The 22,862-nt window shown below is 39.5% G+C and overlaps 1 protein-coding gene across 2 annotated transcripts in view; it reads right to left on the bottom strand.

The window, feature by feature from the left end:
- Positions 1-22,862, bottom strand: part of KCNG3 (potassium voltage-gated channel modifier subfamily G member 3) — a 41,222-nt gene that overhangs the window by 16,138 nt on the left and 2,222 nt on the right. The window lies entirely within an intron of this gene.

The following is a 22,862-nucleotide window of genomic DNA, read 5'->3' as shown; positions in this document are numbered from 1 at the left end:
GCCTTACTTGGCTGCAAACTGAGCTGTGTGGTGGGAAGAGGGGGTGATTGTAGGAATTATGGCTGGGTGTGTACATGGAAGCCTCACGACAAAGCTGATGGGTTTTGAAAGTCAAGTTACAGCTTTAAAAGCAAGGGGAACCCATTAAAGATTTGGCAACAGGTGGATTCATTCATTCAACAAGCATTTCTTAAGAGGTTACTATGTGCTGGACATGCTGCCAGGCCCACGAGCTGGGAAGAGGTCAAGCGTACTGTGGGAATACGCATCAGGCAGGAGCTTATGTGATGACTAGAGGGTCAGGAGGCTACGACACAGGGAAGAGAAATGGAAGGCTCAAATTGGCGGGAGATGATGGGAATAAAATAAAATGAAATGGAATGATGGGGGATAGATACCAGAAGCCTTCAACAAGACCCTGTCACTGGCTGGCTGTGAGGGGCACAAAGAGTCTCAGCTACCAGGATGTGGGCAGGTGCCTTGCACTCAGCAGACATTCATCACCGTCCCAGACCTCCTGGAGAGATGTAAGGGTCAGAGGGAACCAGGCACAGCCTCCAAGGCTGTCCCTAAACTGAAAGCAAGTGAAGAAAGGAAAACCACCCCCCAAAAATCTTATTACAAGAGACTGCCACTTTGAACCATTCTCTTCACTTTCTTAACAGATGAAAAGACAGAAATCATCTTTTCAGAGCAAAATTACGTAAAGAACCTCATCAACACCATGTTTCAGTGTTGGTGTTCATTTACCCTCTAATTGAGGACTTTGCTCTGGGCTGGCCCTGAAGAAACCATCCACGTTTCTGTGTGTGGCTCACCCGAGGCTCTCAAAATCAGGGACATCAGGGTAGCTTCTCTTCACCAGAGGCTAAGGAACGTGTTTTTAGAAGACCAGCATGTTCTAGATGGACATACACATACGAGTGGCGAGACCCAAAATCAGTGGCTCTGATTCTCACAACTAAAGAGCTTCCCAGAGATGAGAGCACCAGAAACCCAGATCCATCAGCACTTGCCCTCCCAGGCGGCCTGCATTCTCCAATCCAGGTGCACCCCCTGCACCCTGCAGGTGCAGTAATCTCCCCAGCACCTTTGCCACTGCCCCAAATAGACAAAAGTCATCTCAATCCTATGAGAAAATCAATCTCGTCTCAAGAACTAATCTGGTTCCCATTCCATTTATAACTACTCAGATGGGTTCTGCTCCTTTTTTTATTTAATTGGCACTTCATTAATAAGAGAATTAAGAAACTAGAAGGGATATCAAGAAACTATCCCCCTCTTCAGACAAGATCATCTTATAAAAACTGATAGTGATTCTTTTCTCTAAAAGCATTTTATCATTTTGATGTCAAAATAGTTTCTACCTACAGAGCCACTCAGGAAATAACTTTCAAAAGGACGATGTTTTTAAAAGTGAGGTATTTCATGCTAAAATCAGTATTTACTATTTTCTAACCACAGGTAAATAATTTGTCCAGAGCTCAACTTGAGTTATTTTTGCTTAATTACTGTGTACCAGGTACTCACATGCAAACATGAGGACAGAAATGACACTTCTTCACACACAAATCTTCCAACATACGCATTAAAACAAAATATTTAATCAATTATAGGGATATTGTAAAATATCCAGGGGCTGGCCCGGTGGTGCAGCAGTTAAGTTCGCACGTTCCGCATCTCAGCGACCTGGGGTTCGCCATTTCGGATCCCAGCTGCGGACATGGCACCGCTTGGCAAAAGCCATGCTGTGGTAGGTGTCCCACGTATAAAGTAGAGGAATATGGGCATGGATGTTAGCTCAGGGCCAGTCTTCCTCAGCAAAAAGAGGGAGATTGGCAGTAGTTAGCTCAGGCCTAATCTTCCTAAAAAAAAAAAAATCACTGTAGTGCTTAATCATGACACTTAATAGGTATTCAGTAAATATGTTGTTTGAATAAATGAAGGGTATAATATATTTTATCATTAGTGAGTTCAGCTGTTTTATCAGTCTCACAAAATACATAGGACAAAATGATGTAGTGTTGATTTAAAAAAAATTATAAAGATAATGCTTTACAATCCTTACTTCATACCACACCCAAAAATTAATGAGATAGAGTATAGTCCTAAACATAAAAGTTAAAACTATAAAGATTTTAGAAGAAAACATAGGGAGCCAGCCCCGAGACCAAGTGGTTAAGCTTGCATGCTCCACTTTGGCGGCCCAGGGTTTCGCCAGTTCAGATTCTGGGCACTGACCTAGCCCCGCTCATCAAGCCATGCTGAGGCAGCGTCTCACACAGCACAACCAGAAGGACCTACAACTAGAATATACAACTACGTACCCGGGGGCTTTGGGGAGAAGAAGAAACAAACAAACAAATAAGATCGGTAACAGATGTTAGCTAAGGTGACAATCTTTAAAAAAATAAATAAATAAAATAAAAAAGAAGAAAACACAGGAATCATCTTTGTGATCTGGCAGTGGGCAAACTTTCTTATGCGGGATACAAAAAGCAGTCATCATGAAAGAAAATATTGATAAATTAGACTTCATCAAAACTAAAAACTTCAGTACAGCAAAAGACACCATTAAGAAAATAAATAGGCAAGCCAGAGACAAGGGGAAAATTTTCACAAAACATTTATCTGACAAAGGACGGGTATCTAGGATGTATAAAGAACTCCTAAAACTCAATGATAAAGACAAAAAGCCCCATTTTTAAAAGAAGAGACTAAGTATTTGGACAAACAATTCACACAATAAAACATATAAAAGGCCAAGGAGCACATGAAAAAGATGATCAACACTCTCATCTTCAGGGAAACAAAAATTAAAACCACGATGAGATACTGCTACACACTCAACAGAATAAGATTCAGGTTGCTAACACTGAACATTGATGAAGATGCGAAGCGACTGAAATTCATATACATTGTGGCTAGGGGTACAGAACGGCACAGCCACTCTGGGAAAAGGTGTGGCAGTGGCCCCAATGCCCTAGATGGATTTTTGATGTGCCAAAACGTGATACAGTTGAAGAGCTAAATATTTCCTGAGTGTGTTTTCATTAAAGCAAATTTTATATGACTTAGAACAACTGGAGGGGAGAAGGGAAAAGAAAGAAGAATCAAGAAAATAATAAAGATCAAAAAATAATAAAAAGAACACAAAGATACAAAAGAGAAGAACAAAACCAAAAGCTGGTTCCATGAAAAGATTAATAAAATCTCGCCCCTAGCAATACTCAGCCGCAAAAAGAAATAAAGAAGGCAATGAACAGCAATGTGGAGAACGGTGAACCCAGAAGGAGGTCCACATGCTCACAGCAATGAGACACGTGGCAGGCAGACGAGACTCTCCAGATCAGTGGGGTGAATACTGGACTATTCTATGGTGCTGGGGTAATCATTACCCATATGAGAAAAATAAAATTAGATCCCTTACACCATAAATAATTTAGGTAGATTAAAGACCAAATTTGAAAAGTAAAAGTAAAATTTTCATAAATATTTTTTTTTAATTATAAGAAAATATAGGGCAGGCCTGGTGGCACAGAGATTAAGTTAGCACATTCCACTTTGGTGGCCCAGGGTTCGCTGGTTCAGATCCCGGGTGCAGACATGGCACCACTCAGCAAGCCATGCTGTGGTAGGCGTCCCACGTATAAAGTAGAGGAAGATGGGCATGGATGTTAGCTCAGGGCGAGTCTTCCTCAGCAAACAGAGGAGGATTGGCAGTAGTTAGCTCAGGGCTAATCTTCCTCACAAAAAAAAAAAAAGTTAAACATAGGGGGCCAGCCCCATGGTGTAGTCAAGTCTGATGCACTCCGCTTCGGTGGCTCAGGTTCACAGGTTTGGATCCCAGGCGTAGACCTACACCACTTGTCAGCCACGTTGTGAAGGTGACCCACATACAAAGCAGAGGAAGACTGGAATGGATGTTGGCTCAGGGCTAATCTTCCTCAGCCAAAAAAGAAAAAAAAAAGTTACCATAGGACCTAGCAATTCCCTTCCTAGGTATCTACCCAAAAGAAATGAAAACAAATGTTCACACAAAGACTTGTACACAGATGTTCACAGCAACATTATTCATGAAAGCCAAAAAAGCAAAAACAATCCAAATGTCCGTCAACTGATGAATAATAAACAATGTGGCATAACCATAAAACAGATGACGATTCAACTGTAACGAGGAATGAGGTCCTGATACATGCTACAACACGGATGAACCTTGAAAACACTCTGCTAAGTGAAAGAAGCCAGACTCAAAAGGTTCATATTGTATAACTACATTTAGATGATGTGTCCAGAACAGACAAATCTGCACAGACAGAAAGTAAATTAATGGTTGTCAGAGAACAGGAGGAGGGGGGAACAGGGAGTGACTGCTAACAGGTAGGAGGTTTCTTTTTGGGGTGATGAAATGTTCAGGAACAGTGGGGATAGTTGCAAGATATAGTGAATATGGTAAAAACCATCAAACTGTACAGTTTGTAATGGTGAATTTTATTATGTGAATTACATATAAATTTTTTTTAAAAGAATGAACTACTGATACAAATAACACACGGATGAATCTTTTAAAACATGCTGATGAAAAGAAGCCAGACTTGAAAGAGCACACTCTATACAACTCCAGTCACGTTAAACTCTAGAATAGGTAAAACTAAGTACAGTGACAGAAACTGGTGGCTGACTAAGGCAATAAGGCATAGGGAAACTTTTTTAGGGTAAAAGAAATGTTCTATATCCTGACTGGGATGGTAATCACACAGATATATACATTTGTCCAATGTCAATCAAAATGTATACTTGAAAATGGTGCATTTCATTTTATGTGAATTATCTCTCAATAAAATTGATTTTAAAAGAAAAAACCATGATATTCTTTCACATCCACCAGATTAGCAAAAATCTTAAAAGCCAGACAACATGTAGACACGGCAAGGATTGAGCAACAGGACTCATTCACACCAGTGGTGAGAGAAGACATCAGTATGAGTAGTCTGGAGAGCCATTAGCAACACCTAGGGGAGATGTGCATACCTTCCAATACAGCAACTCCATTCCTAGGTAGGTACATTAAAGAAATTCTCCTGTGTGTGCACTGAGACGTGAACAAAGCCATTCACTGCAGAACTACAATAACAGCAAAATTTCCACTGACAGAAGAACAAATAAATCAACGCTTACTACACTACAGCTGAAATGAAAGGCTACAGCTACAGGTATCAAGAGGCACAGATCTCAAAAACAAAGTTGAGCTAAAAAGACAAGCTGCAGATTCCATTGATGATACCATTTACAAAAATAGTTTAAAATATGCACAACAATCCTATATTTTATGCGTAGATACATGTGCACATACAAGCATATATTAAAAGCATTGTAAAATGCATGCAAATAACATCAAAGTCAGGGAAAGTGGCTATTTCTATAGAAAAGGAACAGATTTCAATGGGAAAGAGGCACTCAGTGCTCTTCCACTGTATTTTTTATATTTTAATTCTTAAGTTGGAAGGTAAGTACACAGGTGTTCATTGTACTATAATCTATACTTTTTTACAAGCCTGAAAGACTTTACAATGGTTCTTATGCATAATTTCCTCTTCTTTGTAAAACATGTGTTTCTTTTATTTCACAGATTGATTTTTTTCTACTTCTTAAGGTTTGGGTAGTTGTATTTAAGGAAAACACATTTTGATTGGCATAAGGAATTCTAAATTTTTTTTTAATGCTTTATTTTCAATAGCCTCATATTACAAAAAAATCCTCAGAGCATTTGCTGTAACGCCTTAAAGCACCAACATTTAAATAAATTACACAGATTAACTGAGAAATAGGGACAATTTGTCTCAAAAGCCCATTGTATATTGTACTGTTAATGAATAAAACTTAATTTTTATAACAAAGATTGAAAAATTCTGCTTTCCTTCACTTGTTCTCAAATGACACGTTCAAAATGTTCAAAAATAGCTATCAATTAAATTCAGTGGTCTTTAATTTGGTTCTTGTGATGAGAGACAAAGTTCCCCACACATCTACATGCCCAAACAAGCGTGGCTGCTCCACAGAAAGCAAGGGAGTTTCAGCTACACACAGGGGCTCTGGCAGCAAACCCGGCTGATGCCCACCTCTCTTATGGTCTGAGACCTACAGTACGTCACGCGACTTCTCCATCACCTTACCTGTATGTAACCTGACATACTAACAACTTCAGAGTGTTTTGTCTAAACAAGGCAATTCATGTGTTGTTGTCATATCGTGGGGAACTCCGTAATATTTATTTTGCCTACTCCCATTCACGCACACAGGAAATACACACATATGCAAAGGTGCTCACAAGATGTCGTGCAGACTAGCCAGTCTACTTCACAGAGGTTCCTTTAAAGAGACAAAAATGGAAAAGCTTCTGTATTCTTCAAAATGTATTACATCCTATGATACACCCATGCAACCACATCCCTGGTGATCACACATTACTGTATATTATCAGTAAATGAATAAAGGGGTGGCTAAACTCTGTCATGAAGTATACTATGAAGAAGTATTTTATTTTACTTTATTTTTTTTGCTGAGGAAGATTGGCCTTGAGCTAACATCTATGCCAATCTTCCTCTATTTTGTATGTGGGTCGCCACCACAGCATGGCTGCCAAGAAGTGGTGTATGTTCCTGCCTGGGAACAAAACCCGGGCCACCCAAGTGGAGCACACTGAACTTAACCACTAGGCCATGGGGGCCGGCCCCTGAAGAAGCATTTTATAAAAGCCAAAAGTTTACTGTTGTCTTTCAGGCATTTTGGTATTGTTATTTAGAGTTTCAGTGCTTCCTTGGCATCCTGTCCCCTTCCTATGAAGGTAAAGTTCCATAACATGTTACTCAGGAACTGCTGACCAAGCTGACACCCCCTCCCAGAGCATCTTCACCTCCTGACACTTTGTGACACTATCTTAACTTACTGACTTAGAGCAATGCCATCCCCCAAACCATCCGTGCAGCTCTTCCTTCCTCTAGCTCACTTCAGCACAGTGGTCCCCAAACTTACTGCTCATGGAACCTCTGAAGGAATTTAGAAAAACTATATATCCCCCTCGGATGTTTTTATTTTGACGGGATAATTTTTAAGTTAAAATAGTTGTAAAGCATGCAAATGCTAGCATGTTGTAAATACTGAGATTTTAAAAATGAAACTGATGCATCACTTTTTAAAACTATCTAACGAATCCAAATACCAGAGTGTTTTGATACAGCTCATCAACCCTCATTAAAAAAATACACTAACAAACTCTTCTTTAACAGAATTATACATGGTTAACTTTTTCACATAAAACTTGTATTTCCATTCCACTTCTCCCACATAATTTTGCTCTAATGTGATATATCTTTATGCTTGAAAAATTTAAACATCCTATCATACTTCTCTGCAATAACAAAAAATATGCTTATACCTTAATTTCTTAATTTCCTGTGAAGCTCTAATTTAACTTCATATAATCTGTGTTAATTTTATTAAACTGCATCTTTCAATGAAATTTTATTTGAACCGTATCCTTTAATGAAACGGATAGTTTTTTTTTCAGCTAGTTCATGTCTTTTTAGCAGCTGTATATTTTACATCCAAATTAATAAATTAATATTTCTTATTGGTAGAATGACATAGATTCAGCATCATTTCTATTCCTATTTTTGTTTTCACAGATAAAAGGGCTGAGAATCCTTATTTACTTAATTAAGTAGAGGAAAATGGAAGGAGTCTATAGGAATATTATTCAATCCTTTTACCGCCTTCCAAGTATATGCAAAAAAATCACATCTTGATCTATTATCATCTATTAACAAAAATTCTTTTTACACCTATGTAGCATTTCTATAGAGAAGGTTTGACTTCAGTAAAATTACGACAAAATCATCAGATTAGTTCATCTACAAAACAACTGGCCTAGAGTCTCCAAAAACATCAGCGTTAAATAATATCCTGAGTGTGATCATTGTTATTATTAGATGGGAAAATGTCCTTGTTTTTAAAAGATACATATTTAAGTATTTACAGATGAAGTGTTAAGATGTTTGCAACCAACTCTCAAATTTTTCAGCCAAGTAATAACAATAATTATAGACAGATAAATAGAATGAGGCAAAATAATAATAATTATTATGCTGATAATAGAACAAATGAGGCAAAATGTTCACATTTGGTGAATCTAGGTGAAAGATAGAAGGCTATGCACTCATGTTCCTATAGGTCTGACAATTATAAAATTAAAAATTGGAAAAAATCTGTTAATGATCTATTTGCTGTGAAATCAATTATGATCTTCAAATTTGTTAAAAGTAAAAACTGACGATCACCAATGCAAAAGGAGTTGTTGCCCATCATTAGAGTCATTCACTTTCTCACTTCCTGGGAGGTACTGCATAAAAATACACTGAGACCAAGACTCACCCAGTGACTGCTAAATACACCAGTTACTCTTCGACTTTGAGGCACCAGTTCTAAATCTGGTCATATTAGAGAGGGTTGGGATATTAAGCATTTCAACACATCTTTGTCAATACAACATTTTTAATTAAATATTTGTATCTTGTCATGTGCTTTAAATATATTCTCATCAAAACCTTGGAACTGCATGCTCATTCAGCTGGTGGACAATGCCCACCTTACATGTAACTGAATTTGCAAAGTCAATCCTCACTGTCAAACCAATCATTCAAATCAGATCTACTTTCTTAAGGAATAAGTTGATTTATTTCTTTTCAATTCAGATGATGTGTAAATACATTTCCCTATGACAACCTTCTCACTATTGAATTCTAAGACAAACAAAGGGAAAGAGGGAGGAAAGGAAGATGGAAGGAAGAGAGACAGAGCGGGAGAGATAGAGGGATGGAGGGAGAGAGGGAGAATTCAAAAATATATATATATATATAATATATATATATATGAAAACTGAATTTTCATACCTGTTTCTGCATTCAATATGTTGTGTTATGTTGTTTTAAAGTACATGAAGAGAAGTTAGCCTCACAAAAATACGTAGTTGGAAAAGGCAAGAGCACTTTTATGCCTTTTCTGATAACTGTGGATATACTTCTTTGATACTACACCAAAAGTCAAAAAGTAGTAGTTTCTTAAAGGTCAGCTGCAATGTGGAAACAAAAATCATATAATTGGGGGCCGGCTCCATGGCCGAGTGGTTAAGTTTGCACGCTCCGCTGCAGCAGCCCAGGGTTTGGATCCTGGGCGCAGACATGGCACCACTCGTCAGGCCACGTTGTGGCGGCGTCCCACATCCCACAACTAGAGTGACGTGCAACTAGGATGTACAACTGTGTACGGGGCCGGGCGGGGGGGTGCGGTTTGGGGAGATAAAGCAGAGGAAAAAAAAAAGATTGGCAACAGTTGTTAGCCCAGGTGTCAATCTTTAAAAAAAAAAATCATATAATTGAACTTTTGGTGTTCAATTACGTTAAAACCCATTGGTCCCTCTGATGCTCAGTGGATCTTTTGCCCATGCGTGGTTTTGCAACATCAGGTATTGGTCATTTAGGATGTACTGGTTACTGAATTATGCAGATCTTCCAAATGTTGACACATTTCATTCTTTAATATTTTAAAAATCTCATTTATTAATATCACCACTAGTCTCATTAGAAAAGTTGTTGGGAAATTGGTAAGCACACAGTGGCAGATTTAAGTTTTCTGAAAGTCTAATTTTTACTTGAAAGCTCTAATTTTATTATTGGCAACAAATACTGTCCACTGTTTTTCTTCAAGTGGCAGACTCACCTTGTTCATTTACAAGTAAATGTCTGCTATATACTCAAGTCTGAATAACCACAGTTTGTCAGTGACTCTTTCAAATATAAATGTTTCATGAAAAAAGCCACTAGTTCAGCTTGCAGCTCATCCAGTTGCACGAGTACTCTCCCTTGAGACAGCCCTAGTATTTCAGTATACAGCAGAAGGGCTTTCTGCAACTTCCCATTTCATCACATAAACTATTTAAAAATATATTCTTAAGGGTCAAAGTGTAATAAAAGTAATACTTCGTCAAGGGCATGCCTAGGTGAAAAAAATTTTTTTTTTAAATTTTCCCTTCTTCTCCCCAAAGCCCCCCAGTACATAGCTGTATATTTTAGTTGTGGGTCCTTCTAGTTGTGGCATGTGGGATGCCGCCTCAACACGGCCTGACGTGCAGTGCCATGTCCGCGCCCAGGATCTGAACCAGTGAAACCCTGGGCCACTGAAGTGGAGCTTGCGAACCTAACCACTGAGCCACTGGGCCAGCCTCCCGAAAAAAAAATTTTTTTAACTATAAGTACACAGTGGTGGAGAATACAACACCTACTAACACAGGTTGGTGCCAATGCCACTTCCACTGTGTTCTTGTGCCTTGCATTCGGGGAATGCAGTGTAGACTTAAATGACGCTGCACCAGAAGCCCCTTCACAACACCCCAGGCTGCCCCAGCTCTGCTCCCACACCTATGCTCCCTTCTATACCAGCAACATCTCATCTTCTTATCATCAGTGACTCCCTGGCTCTTCCCCCCACTACACAGGAAGCTACGAGGGCAGGGGCTGTCTTGGTTATGCCTCAAAGCCGACTGAGTTATACTGTATATTAATAAATACTACTCACCTCCTTTTTTTGAAACGTACTTCCCATTTTATTTCCCATAAAATCATAAACTTTTAGTAACATATGCACCCCTATGTTCATTGCAGCACTATTCACAATAGCCAAGACATGGAAGCAACCCAAGTGCCCATGGACCAATGACTGGATAAAGACATGGTATATATATACAATGGAATACTACTCAGCCAGAAAAAAAGACAAATTCATCCCGTTTGCAATAACTTGGAAGGACCTAGAGGGAATCATGCTAAGCAAAATAAGCCAGACTGAGAAAGACAAACACCAGATGATTTCACTCATATGTGGAATATGAACAAGTACTGGGACAAAGAAAACAGTTCAGTGGTTACCAGGGGAAGGGAGGTGGGGGGTGGGCACAGGGGGTGAAGGGGAGCACTTATGTGGTGACAGTCAAGAAATAATGTACAACTAAAATCTCTCATTGATGTAAACTATTATGAACTCAATAAAAAAAATCGTAAAAACTTTTAATAGTACATTACAAAAATGCAGTCCCTGGTTTAATAGGACCTGTCTCGTGAATCCCAGTTTTGATCATCTATCCCTTCCCCAGCCACCTCCCAAGCACCAGTTCAGAGCAAACTAGCAAAGCTAAATCTAAATCTGTAATCTGACAATAGCCAAGACTTGGAAGCTACCTAAGTCCATCAATGGATGAATGGATAAAGAAGATGTGCTATATACATACAACAGAATACTACTCAACCATACAAACAGACAAAATTTTGCCATTTGTGACTAGGTGGATGAACCTTGAGTGTATTATCCTAAGTGAAATAAGTCAGACAAAGACAATTAACATATGAATTCACTCACATGTGGAAGATAAACAAACAAACAAACAAACACAAAGATACGGAGACCACATTGCTGGTTACCAGAGGGGAAGGGAGTGGGCGGAGGGCAGAAGGGACAAAGGGGCACATGTGTACAGCAACAGATGGAAACTAACCTTTTGGTGGTGAACACAATGCAATCTATACAGAAATCAAAACAGAACGATGTACACCTGAAATTTAGATAATGCTATAAACCAATGTGACCTCGATTAAAAGCAAATAAATAAATAAATCTGTAATCTGAAATTAATAAGACAGTCCCTAACTTACAAATACTTGATTTCCCACACCAACCATAAATATTAATGAAAGTCTCTGCTCTTCCAGAACCCCTGTGATTGAACAGGAAGCTCCGGTTAGGGGAAGTACTTTGGGAAAGCAGAACAATGTGTGAGTCAGGGTGGGCCTCATTGAGATCCAAGGGCAGCATCTGGTCTCAGGCTGGTTAGAAGATAAGAATCAGTCACCCTCCATCCTCGATCCTCAATAACGTCGGTACCATGACTGTCATTCTAGAAACGAGGAAACTCAGGCTTAGAAAAGGAATGTGTTTGAGAGCGGACAGCTGGAGAGGCCCAGACCTGTGACAAGATCATTCTAGACCAAGAGTTGGCAAATTTTTTCTGTGAAGGGCCAGATAACAAATGTTTTAGGCTTTGCAGACCACATAGTCTCTGCTGCAACTGTTCAACTCTGTTGATGCTGAAGTATCAAGAAAGCTGCCATGGACCATACATAAATGAGTAAGTGTGCTGTGCTCCAATAAAACTCCATATATGGACATTGAAATTTGAATGCCAGATAATTTTCTTTCTTTTTTTGTGAAGAAGTCTGGCCCTGAGCTAATATCAGTTCCAATCTTCCTCTATTTTATGTGAGATGCCTCTACAGTGTGGCTTGATCAGCGGTGCTAGGGACATGCCTGGGATCTGAACCTGTGAACCCCAGGCCACTCAAGCCGAGCACGTGAACTTAACCACTATGCCACTGGGCGGGCCCCACATAATTTTCAATAAGTCATAAAACAGTATTCTTCTTTTGATTTTTTTTTCACCATTTAAAAATGTAAAAATCATTCTTAGCTCAGGGGCTGTACAAAAACATGCAGTGGGCCTGAGTTGTCTGCAGGCCATAGTTTGCCCACCCCTGCTCCAGACCACCACCAGTCCTGTAACAGAGGGTGTAGGAGACAGCAGAGACCCTTGTCATACAGCAATGTCAGGGGCAAACCTGGCCGATCACAAGAGTATCTTTACCCAGAAAACGGAAAAGGAAACCCTGCCACCACACCCTGGACCAACACGGCCATTAGCTGCATGGACCCAGGACTCAAGGCAGCCCTTTGAGCGTCGAAGTGAAACAGCGGTCCTAACTGGCCTCTCTGGCCCCACCCTTGCCCTCTATGTTCTGTCCTCCACACCAGGGCCAGAGTGACCTTTTAACATTAAGTCAAATTATGTCTTCTGCTCAAAACCCACATTCAGACACAAATCCAAAGTCCTTATCATGTTCTCTTTTAAAAAAGAAGATGATCAAAAATAAATCCTTTTAGGGGCTGGCCACGTGGCCGAGGGGTTAAGTTCATGCACTCCACTTCGGCGGCCCAGGGTTTCACTGGTTCGGATCCTGGGCACGGACATGGCACTGCTCATCAAGCCATGCTAAGGCGGCATCCCACATGCCACAGCTAGAAGGACCCAACACTAAAATATGCAACTACGTACTGGGGGGCTTTGGGGATAAAGAAAAAAAAAAGAAGACTGGCAACAAATGTTAGCTCAGGCACCAATCTTTAAAAAAAAAAATCCTTTTAGAACCTGCATACACTGCTGCTGAGAACGCAAACTGGAGCAGCCACTATGGAAAACAGTATGGCGATTTCTCAAAAAATTAAAAATAGAAATACCATATGACCCAGGCATCCCACCACTGGGTATCTATCCAAAGAACTTGAAACCAGCAATTCAAAGAGACTCATGTACCCCTACGTTCACTGCAGCATTATTCACAATAGCCAAGATGTGGAAGCAACCTAAGTGCCCATGGACTGATGACTGGATAAAGAGGATATGAGATATACATACAATGGAATACTACTCAGCCATAAAAAGTGATAAAATCGTCCCATTCACAACAACACGGATGGACCTTGAGGGCATTATGTTAAGCAAAATAAGCCAGATAGAGAATGTGGAAGATAAACACATGGATAAAGAGAACAGATTAGTGCTTACCAGGGGGAAAAGGGGTGGGAGGTAGGCACAAAGGGTGAAGGGGTGAACCTATAAGATGACTGACAAATAACAATGTACAACTGAAATTTCACAACGTTGTAAACTATCACAACCTCAAATAAAAAATAAATTTAAAACAGTCCTTTTAGGGGCTGGCCCCATGGCCAAGTGTATTCGTGTGCTCCGCTGTGGCAGCCCAGAGTTTTGCTGGTTAGGATCCTGGGTGCAGACATGGCACCACTCGTTGGTCCGTGCTGGGGCGGCGTCCCACATGCTACAACTGGAGGGCCTCACAACTAGGGATATATAACTATGTATCAGGGGGCTTTGGGGAGAAAAAAGAAAAATAAAATCTTTAAAAAAAAAAATCCTGTTCGTTGGTGCATCTATAAGGCCCTATAAGATCTACATTCCCCACTTTCACCCTCAATTCCCTACTACTCTGCTTCGTTGCTGTTCATCCGATAGCCCAAGGGTACATTCACCTGAGGGGTTTGCATTTAGCGCGTTCTATGCTTGGAACTCACACCCGGATATCTTCATGCTGCCTCCTGCATCCTTCCCAGTCCTTGTTCAGACATCATTCACCTTATCAGAGAGGCCTTTTTCCTGATCTTGGCTCACATTTACTCTGTAAACCCCTTATCCTGCTTTATTTCTTTATAGCACTTATCACCATCTGTTACATATTTATTTTTTAGAATAGATGGTTCTTGAGGGCAGAGACTCTCTGTTTCATTCACTGCCATTTCCCCAGCACCTGGAACAATCCCAGATACATAATACTCGCTCAATAAATATTTGTTGAATTTAATGAATAAATGAATAGAGAGCCACAAAATCAATTTGCAATTGATTTCTTAAAATATGACATGTTCACAAGTGGAAGTCAACTTATAAATACATACTCTCCAGTCAAAAATGAAAATGCTGTTACATTTGCATGGTTCTTTCACATGTATAATTCACTTAAAAATATACTCAGTGCCTACCCATGTGCAAGGCATTGAACTATACGTGTTGTGAAGCTAAGAATTTCTGTTTTCAAAGAACTTCTAGACTAAAAGGGAGCTAAGACATACTCACAGCAACGTCAAGAAAAGACAAACAGTGAAAACGGGCCTAGGATGGAAAGGTCAAGAGCTGAGGGAGTTTAGCTTCCTGTTGAGGGCTCGGTCTTCATTCTCTCACTGACCCTTCAGTGTGACATCCCCACTTAAAAGGCCCAAAGTAGGGCAGTGAATTAACTCTCCAGGGTGGTCTCCTGACTCTGAGCCCAGGGTTTTTTCCACCATAACCTTTTCCTTCTGACATTTCTTTGCCTGAGAAAGTCAGATAATTGTCTCAATTACATACTTCCCTTTGCCAGTAGAGTCAAAAGCTCAGGAGTCCTTGCTATTCACAGGCTAAGAAAATCATTAAATACACATAACTATTCCACACACTCCAACAGAACCCACCAGTTCATGAACAAAGTAATTAATTCAGACACAGATGTGTTGCCTGTTGTTTTGTCTGATTCATCTGCTCAGCCAAAATGCCTGCATCCTTCCTTAGCCATTCGTGGGTTCCAGCTTTCTACCATATTTTATACTCCTTCAAACACACCACCAAAACATAATGCTCAAAACAGCATGGATGGTGACGGTTGCACAACTCTGTGAATATACTAAAAGTCACTGAATTGTGCACTTTAAAAGCTGAGTTTGGGGGCCAGCCCCCGTGGCTGAGTGGTTGGGTTCACACGCTCCACTTTGGCAGCCCAGGCATTTGCCAGTTTGGATCCTCAGCACAGACATGGCACTGCTCATCATGCCATGCTGAGGTGGCGTCCCACATGCCACAACCAGAAGGACCCACAATTAAAAATACAACTACGTATTGGGGGGATTTGGGGCAAAAAAGCAATTAAAAAAAAAAGCCTGGCAACAGCTGTTAGCTCAGATGCCAATCTTAAAACAAAATTTAAATAAAAATAAATAAATAAATAAAAGGTGAGTTCTATGGCATGTGAATTATATCCCAATAAAGCTGTTATATATATATATATATATTTTTTTTTTTTTTTCTAATTTTGTGTGTGTGTGTGTGTGAGGAAGATTGGTCCTGACCTAACACCTGTTGCCAATCATCCTCTTTTTTTGCTTGAGGAAGACTTTCACTGAGCTAACATCTGTGACAATCTTCCTCTCTTTTATGTGGGACACCACCACAGCATGGCTTTGAAGAGTGATGCTAGGTCCGCACCCGGGATCCAAAGCTGCAAACCCCAGGCTGCCCAAGTGGAGTGAGCGAACTTAACCACTATGCCACCAGGCCTGTCCCACTGTTATATTTTTTAAAAAGGAGATTATTACCAAACATCTGCTATTAAAATGTTATTAATATTAGTTTTCTATTCATTATTAATTGCATTATTGTTATAATGACTATTATTAATAAAGAGTAGTACTGAATTTCATTTATATTTTACAGGGAAATTTGGCAATATCTGTCAAAAAATGTTTTTAAACACAATCCTTTTGGCTTAGCTACTTTTTCACTTTGGAATTTATCCAACATACACACTCACACCAATTTGCAAAGATATGTGAAAAAGATTGTGTTCTATACCACTGTTTGCATGTTTTAAAGACTACAGTCAAACTAACCATTACCCAACAAAGTAGAACAGGGACATGGGAATCAAACGCCAGGTCACCAATTACCCACTGTGTGAGTCTGACATACTACCTAACCTACCTAAAACTCAGTTAGAAAATGGGTATAGTCATGGCACCACCTCAGAGAACTGTAATGAGACAGATGACAAAACACATAAAAACTTAACAAGTGACTAGCATATATTAAGTATTCAATTCATACGGACTATTACAGCCCTCGCTATTATAGACAGGACAGACACTTGTTGAACAAATTGTGGCCCATCCACACGATGGAATACTACACAGATTTTATAAAGAATGAGGAAGATTTATATGCAGTGATATGGAAAGAATTCCAAAACGGTAAGTGAGAAAAACAACTTGCTAAACATTATGGAATGATCCCAATTATAAATTTTAAAAGATACACATACAATATGTATGTGTAATTTATACACATACACATAGTGTGAGTGTGTGCGTCCATTTATATGGGCATAAAAATTTCTGGAAGAACACCCAGAAACTGAGTAACGAGATGGAGGAGAAAGGGGCATGTTTACTCTTCACTTCATTACACTTAGAACCAGACTTTTTTCCAATGAGCAAAGTTTTCATTTAAGAAAAATAAAAAGAATGACGTTGAAAACGACTTGCTTACCACAAAGGAGAAAACAAGCACTTTGATTAAAGAAAAGCTAGTGACAAAAGAAAGTTTCCACTGAATTCTAAAATTGGCAGCAGATAGAGAAAGTCCGCACACATATTAAAAGAAACAGCCCACTGTGCAGGAATAGACTTTAACGGAGGTTCTGGGTTATGTTCAATCCTATCAGAGATCTATTAATTACCGGCTCCTGAAAACATCCACATTATCTGCAAAGTAAAAGCACTGAGACTTTCATCTTCCATTTCAAATACTGCTTTTTATTTTTAAAGCACTTAAAAACCTACTGAATTTATATAATATTGACCCAAAAGGCAAGAGAAATAAAACAACTGATTTTTAAATTTCCATCACCTGGTGTTTCATTTTGATTATTTCATTTTTTAAACTTGGCCTTAATATAACACTGCAAGAAATTTTAACATCTTCACCTCTCCTCCAATTCTCACCATCGTGCCACAAAGCAATACAAAGTAGAGATCAAAATTCCAACATGAAGTAACTTTTAGAAATAATTTCTAAGGAACATTACAGCAAGACTTTGCATGCTAAAGAGATTTAAAACTCAAAAGAGGAATACTACTGCTGAGGCTGACTGAGGGACCAGAAGTTGAGAGGCAAAAGGGACCAAAAAGCAAAAGGGATAATTACTTTATATCTGACTCATCTTTCTCCAAGTTTTGACTAGCATAGAGCATCTTTTTATGAAATAGGCAGCAATGCTTAGTAATTTTAAAAGATGACTACGTCTATATGTTAAAATGCCAAAAAGAACATTATTCTCCTTGGCAGTATCAGAATGATACTTGGATGTTACTAGAAAGCAAACTGCCTGAAAAATCTGTAGTTTCTCTCATCAATCAGATAAAACATTAAGAACATCATCATTCTAAGATTAATTAGTTACCAGAATTGTTTATTAAGGAAAGTTGTGAATGGGTTCACCAAAGATCTTTAACAGAGGAGAAAGTCCCGTCAAGGAGATGGTTTTGGTCGTACAGAAAGGAAAATGGTACCATGATCCCTACCCCACTGGCCCTCAGGAGATCCCTCTTCCAGATTCCTCTCCTCACAATACCCCAAGATGGGAAGCAGATTCTGTAGAAAGGAAGTGGATTCACAGCTCACTCCACGTGGACCAAGGCAATTAAGCAAGAGGGACCCCAATGCCTGTGGGTCCCAGCACAGCTTCACTCAATAAACAGTGCCTCATTCCTGCCCAGGGCTGGCAGATGAGTCATCATTAGTAACATAATAGAAATCCGAGTATTTACCCAAAGCCAATCAGTTTGCACCATCCTCACTGCTATCCCCTACATCAAGCCCCACCTTCTCTCACCTGCCAGGTCTTGTCACATCTGCTGTTGCCCCCTCAGTCCATTTTCTACACAGCAGTCAGTGGTATTGTTAAAAGACATCAGATTATATCTTTCCTCTGCTTTAGAAACTTCCAAAGGCTTTGCCGTCACACTCAGAATGAAATCCAAACTCCTTCCCACGGCACACAGGCCCTGCCTGATAGGGGGCCTGCCTCCCCTCGAACCTCATCCACCCCGCTCCCTCCAGTGGACTAGATGCTAGCCCACATGGGCCTTCCTTCTGTTCCGTAGACAGGCCGAGCTCACTGCCACCTCAGAGCATCTACCTTTGCTGTTCCCTCTGTCCACAACACTCTTCCCTCCCTCTTCCAAGGCTGGGTCTTTCTCATCATTCAGGTCTCAAATCCTGTCACGTCCTACTCAAAGGAGCACTCCTGTGGTGTTCTATGCCATGTTTGACTTTGTTTGACTATCTGAAATTCTTATTTTTTTGCTTACTTTGTTGTCTGTCCCCACCTCCCCCTACCACCACTAGTCCATCAGCTCCACGGGGGCAGGAACCCTGTCTTCTGTACCTCTGTTTCCACAGTGCCTGGCACAGTTGCAGGAGTCAAAAACGGCTGATGAATGGTTAGAATTCATGATTTTTTTTAATCATTATGTATCTTTTCTCAATAAATAGACATTAAAAGTACAACTACTATGTCCCATGCAGGTGTGGTTTCTTTTCTTAGAGAACACAATATTTGCAACTCATATCATAAACAAATGGCTAATTTCTTAACATACTTTTTTAAATCTTCAAACTAAGAAAGTCATTGACAAAATGAGCAAAAGGTATAAATTGTTCACAAAAAAGTAAGATAAATGACTCCTAAATATAGGCAAAGATTCAGAATTTTACTCAAAATAAGGCAAAAATAAATTAAAGCTACTAGATACTTTTCACCTTTGAGCATGGTAAAGATTCAAAGTGTAATAACACTTTGTAGAGTATGAAAAACCATGCTCTCTCATACATTGCTGGTGGCAGTTTAAGTGACATAATCTTCTTGGAGAGCAATTTGGAATTTTCTATGAAAATTACAAGTGCACATGGCCTTTGACCCAGTATCTTAAGTTTCAGGAATTTATCCTATGAACATACTTTCACAAAAGCAAAATAATGTACATGTTCAAGGATATTCACTACAGCATTTCCTACAGACAAAAAAACAACAGAAATATCCAGAAATTACAGGACATCCATTCAATGGAATCTTAGGCAGCTGCATGAAAGAACTGGGCAGCTCTTTATTTACTCACATGAAAAAGTCTCCATGACATGTTGGTTAGTTAAAAAAGCAAATTTCAGGAGTTATTATATGTGTTTTTTTGTTTTTTGTAAATACATAAGACATGCTTGTAAATACACCAAATGTCCCTGAAATGACACACAAAATACTAGTAACTTTGGTTACATCTAGGGAAAAGAACTGAATGCCTGTGGGATGGAGAAAGGCTTCCTTTGGTAACTTTTGGACTTTAAATCATTATTTACGTATAGGATTATTAACTATCCAAAACAAATCAACTCAAAAGAATCATATTCATACACAAAAAGTTTTCAAATTATTGATCTGCAAGACCTCTCAAGATTCTTCAAAACTTCAGATTACGTGTTATTCCAAAATTTCAGAGGTTAATAAAAAGAAATCATACACTTATCCTTATTCCTTTTGCACCATAAGTACTTGATGGATAATTATTCCTTGATGTAATAGACTTTTTTCTCATTCTAGCACAGGATCCCATTCTCCTCCACTAAGACTTCCAACACCTGAAGTCCACAGCCTGACTCCCCACAGCTCTTCATTCTATGCCATGGAAGATATATTCCTGGGAGGTTATATTTTGAAATCTAATATAAACAATGGATATTTATTGTGCCTGAATACTAATTTTTTCTAAAAGATGCTGTCACAATAAATAGTATAAGATAATTTAGCAGCCTTCTAGGGCTTTTCATCTCCTCAAGCTTAAGAGTTAGGACATGTTTATATGAAAAAATAACTACCACGCTCGGAAAGATATTACAAATGCCAAATAAGTAGTACAAATAAGCAATCCCTCAAGAAATTCATGAGAAAACACCACATCTACCAGGGTAGTCAGGAAAGGTTTCAAAAGAGAAACAGAACCTGAGTTGGGCTTGATGGATGATCCAATTTCAACAGACAAGGGACTGCACAGTAAGGGACAAATTTCAGGTGATTCACAAACAGGAGAGCAGGCCAGGCTGGACAAACGGAGCCTGCAGGTGGTAGGGAGTGCTCCCAGCACCTGGGAGTCCACTTAAACAGTCCCTGATGCCTGTATCCTTCCAATACCTTGGATTAGTTATGATTCTTCCTAATATCTCCCAGAGTTGTCATTTCTTCTCCATTCTCACCACCTCAGAGCAATCCAAATTCTCATTGCTGCCTCTGCAAAGATCTCCAAATTCGTCCTCCTGTTTCCAACCTCCCCTATCTCCAACACATAGCACACAACTCAAGACATTTGTTATTTTATATGTATAACTCACTCACCCCAAAGCCACCAATGGCTAACCACTGCCTGCAAAATACAATTCCTCTGCCTCTCACCTGAGGCCTTCTAACATCTGCTCTCTACCCAGCTCTCACTCCAGCACTGGATTCACGCTCCCTAAACATAATAAACAAATTTCATGCCTATGCCCACACTGTTGTTTTCATCTAGAAAATTCTCCTTGTTTTGTTCTCAGGCAGGGCACAAATGGTTGTAAAGGTTGTGAACACCACAGTGTACATAAACGACACCCCCTGTCAGTGTTGGGCAGTGCATAACCTCTGCGACCTTCCAAAGATGGCTTGTTTCCATCCTCCCCCACCTTGAAGGCGTTCCCAGAACAACTCAACTCAACCGTTGATCAGCTGTGCCTCTGATTCCTACATCAACAACCTGCTATCTTTTCTTTACGAAAAAAGTTACGGGGGCCGGCCTGGTGGCGTAGTGGTTAAGTTTGTACGCTCTGCTTCAGTGACAGCCAGGGTTTGCCGGTTTGGATCCTGGGCACAGACCTACTCATCACTCATCAAGCCATGCTGTGGCAGCCTCCCACATAGAAAAACCAGGACTTACAACTAGGACATACAGCTATGTACTGGGGCTTTGGGGCGAAAAAGAAAAAAAAAGAGGAAGACTGGCAACAAGTGTTAGCTCAGAGTCAACCTCCCTCACCAAAAAAAAAAAAAAAAAAAAAGTTACAATATTTAGAACACCAACAGTGCCTTGGACACAGCAGATACCCAAAAGATGCTTGCAAATTCTAATGGGATAAGCCAAGAAAGGTAGATTGTGGTTAAACTGCAGAGAGCCTTGAAGGCCAAGAAAGAAGTTTTGATTTTATTTGGTAGATGCCAAATGTGGTTAAATGATCAGAATCATTTTTAAGAAAGGTTAAATTTCAGCAACCACACGCTAGCAGGGTTTGAAAGACTATAGTGAAAGTGCCAGCTTAGGGGCCCTCATGGTTGGAGGAGGCCTGTGGGACGCTCCCTCCGTAGTGTGCAGCTTCCTCAGTCCTTTATTATCCTTCAGTTTTTCTGTTTGGAATTATAGATACAGTTTCCTATACCTACACTCAGAGAGTGAAGCTTAAAATTGGGCCATTAAGCCAAGAAAAACATGCTTTGCCTGAAATATCTGGGTATCTAGGAAACAGTTCTGACGTGAATAATTATATACATACATAAAACACATATACAAATTAAGCATTACTCTTATCTTCTTCCTTCACTTCTTTTCCAGTCTTCCTCTTTTCCATCTGTCTCTTCGCTTTTTGGTTTCTCTCTCTCTCACTAAAATTATTATTCACATCTCGCATTTCTTTCCAAATGCTTTACATTAAAGATCTCCAAACCATCCTCCCCTTTCCCAAAATTCCCTCCATCCCCCCAGAATTATTACTCAGGTTATTTTACTGTTTTTGCTTATATACTGATTAGCTAACTGCCTCAACATTCATACTAATAACTCAATTGTCCTGTTTCCTTCGCTAATGTAGCTTGAACTTGCACTAACCTCAGAATTCTACAGTTACTAGTGAATCATTTCAAGGCCAATCATTTATGGCTCATTTTCCTATGGCCCTCTGAAAGAATCAAGGGCACTTATGCATTTAGGTATATAAATTAATTTCATTGTACTGGTGGAGTACAAATAAGTAATTCTTATCTGTAAATTGAAAACTCAGTTAGAACCTAATACATTAAACAAAATGAGTTTCCTAATGAATTTCCTTTCAAAGCATGTATCTTAGATTTCATGCCAAGATGGCATATCAGTAATGGACTCTGTGGTACTAGACAATTTTATTTACTTCTTAGATTTAAATAGAAATCTTTACTCTCCAGAGGAAGACTACCATGTGGAAGTAATCCACTGCAATATCAAGGCACACAGCACCATTGGAAACTGCACACGCCTATCAGCAAAAGATTACC

Source organism: Equus quagga, chromosome 5 (assembly GCF_021613505.1).
Source record: "Equus quagga isolate Etosha38 chromosome 5, UCLA_HA_Equagga_1.0, whole genome shotgun sequence".
Taxonomy (NCBI): domain Eukaryota; kingdom Metazoa; phylum Chordata; class Mammalia; order Perissodactyla; family Equidae; genus Equus; species Equus quagga.
This window is presented reverse-complemented; position numbering and strand designations above follow the sequence as displayed.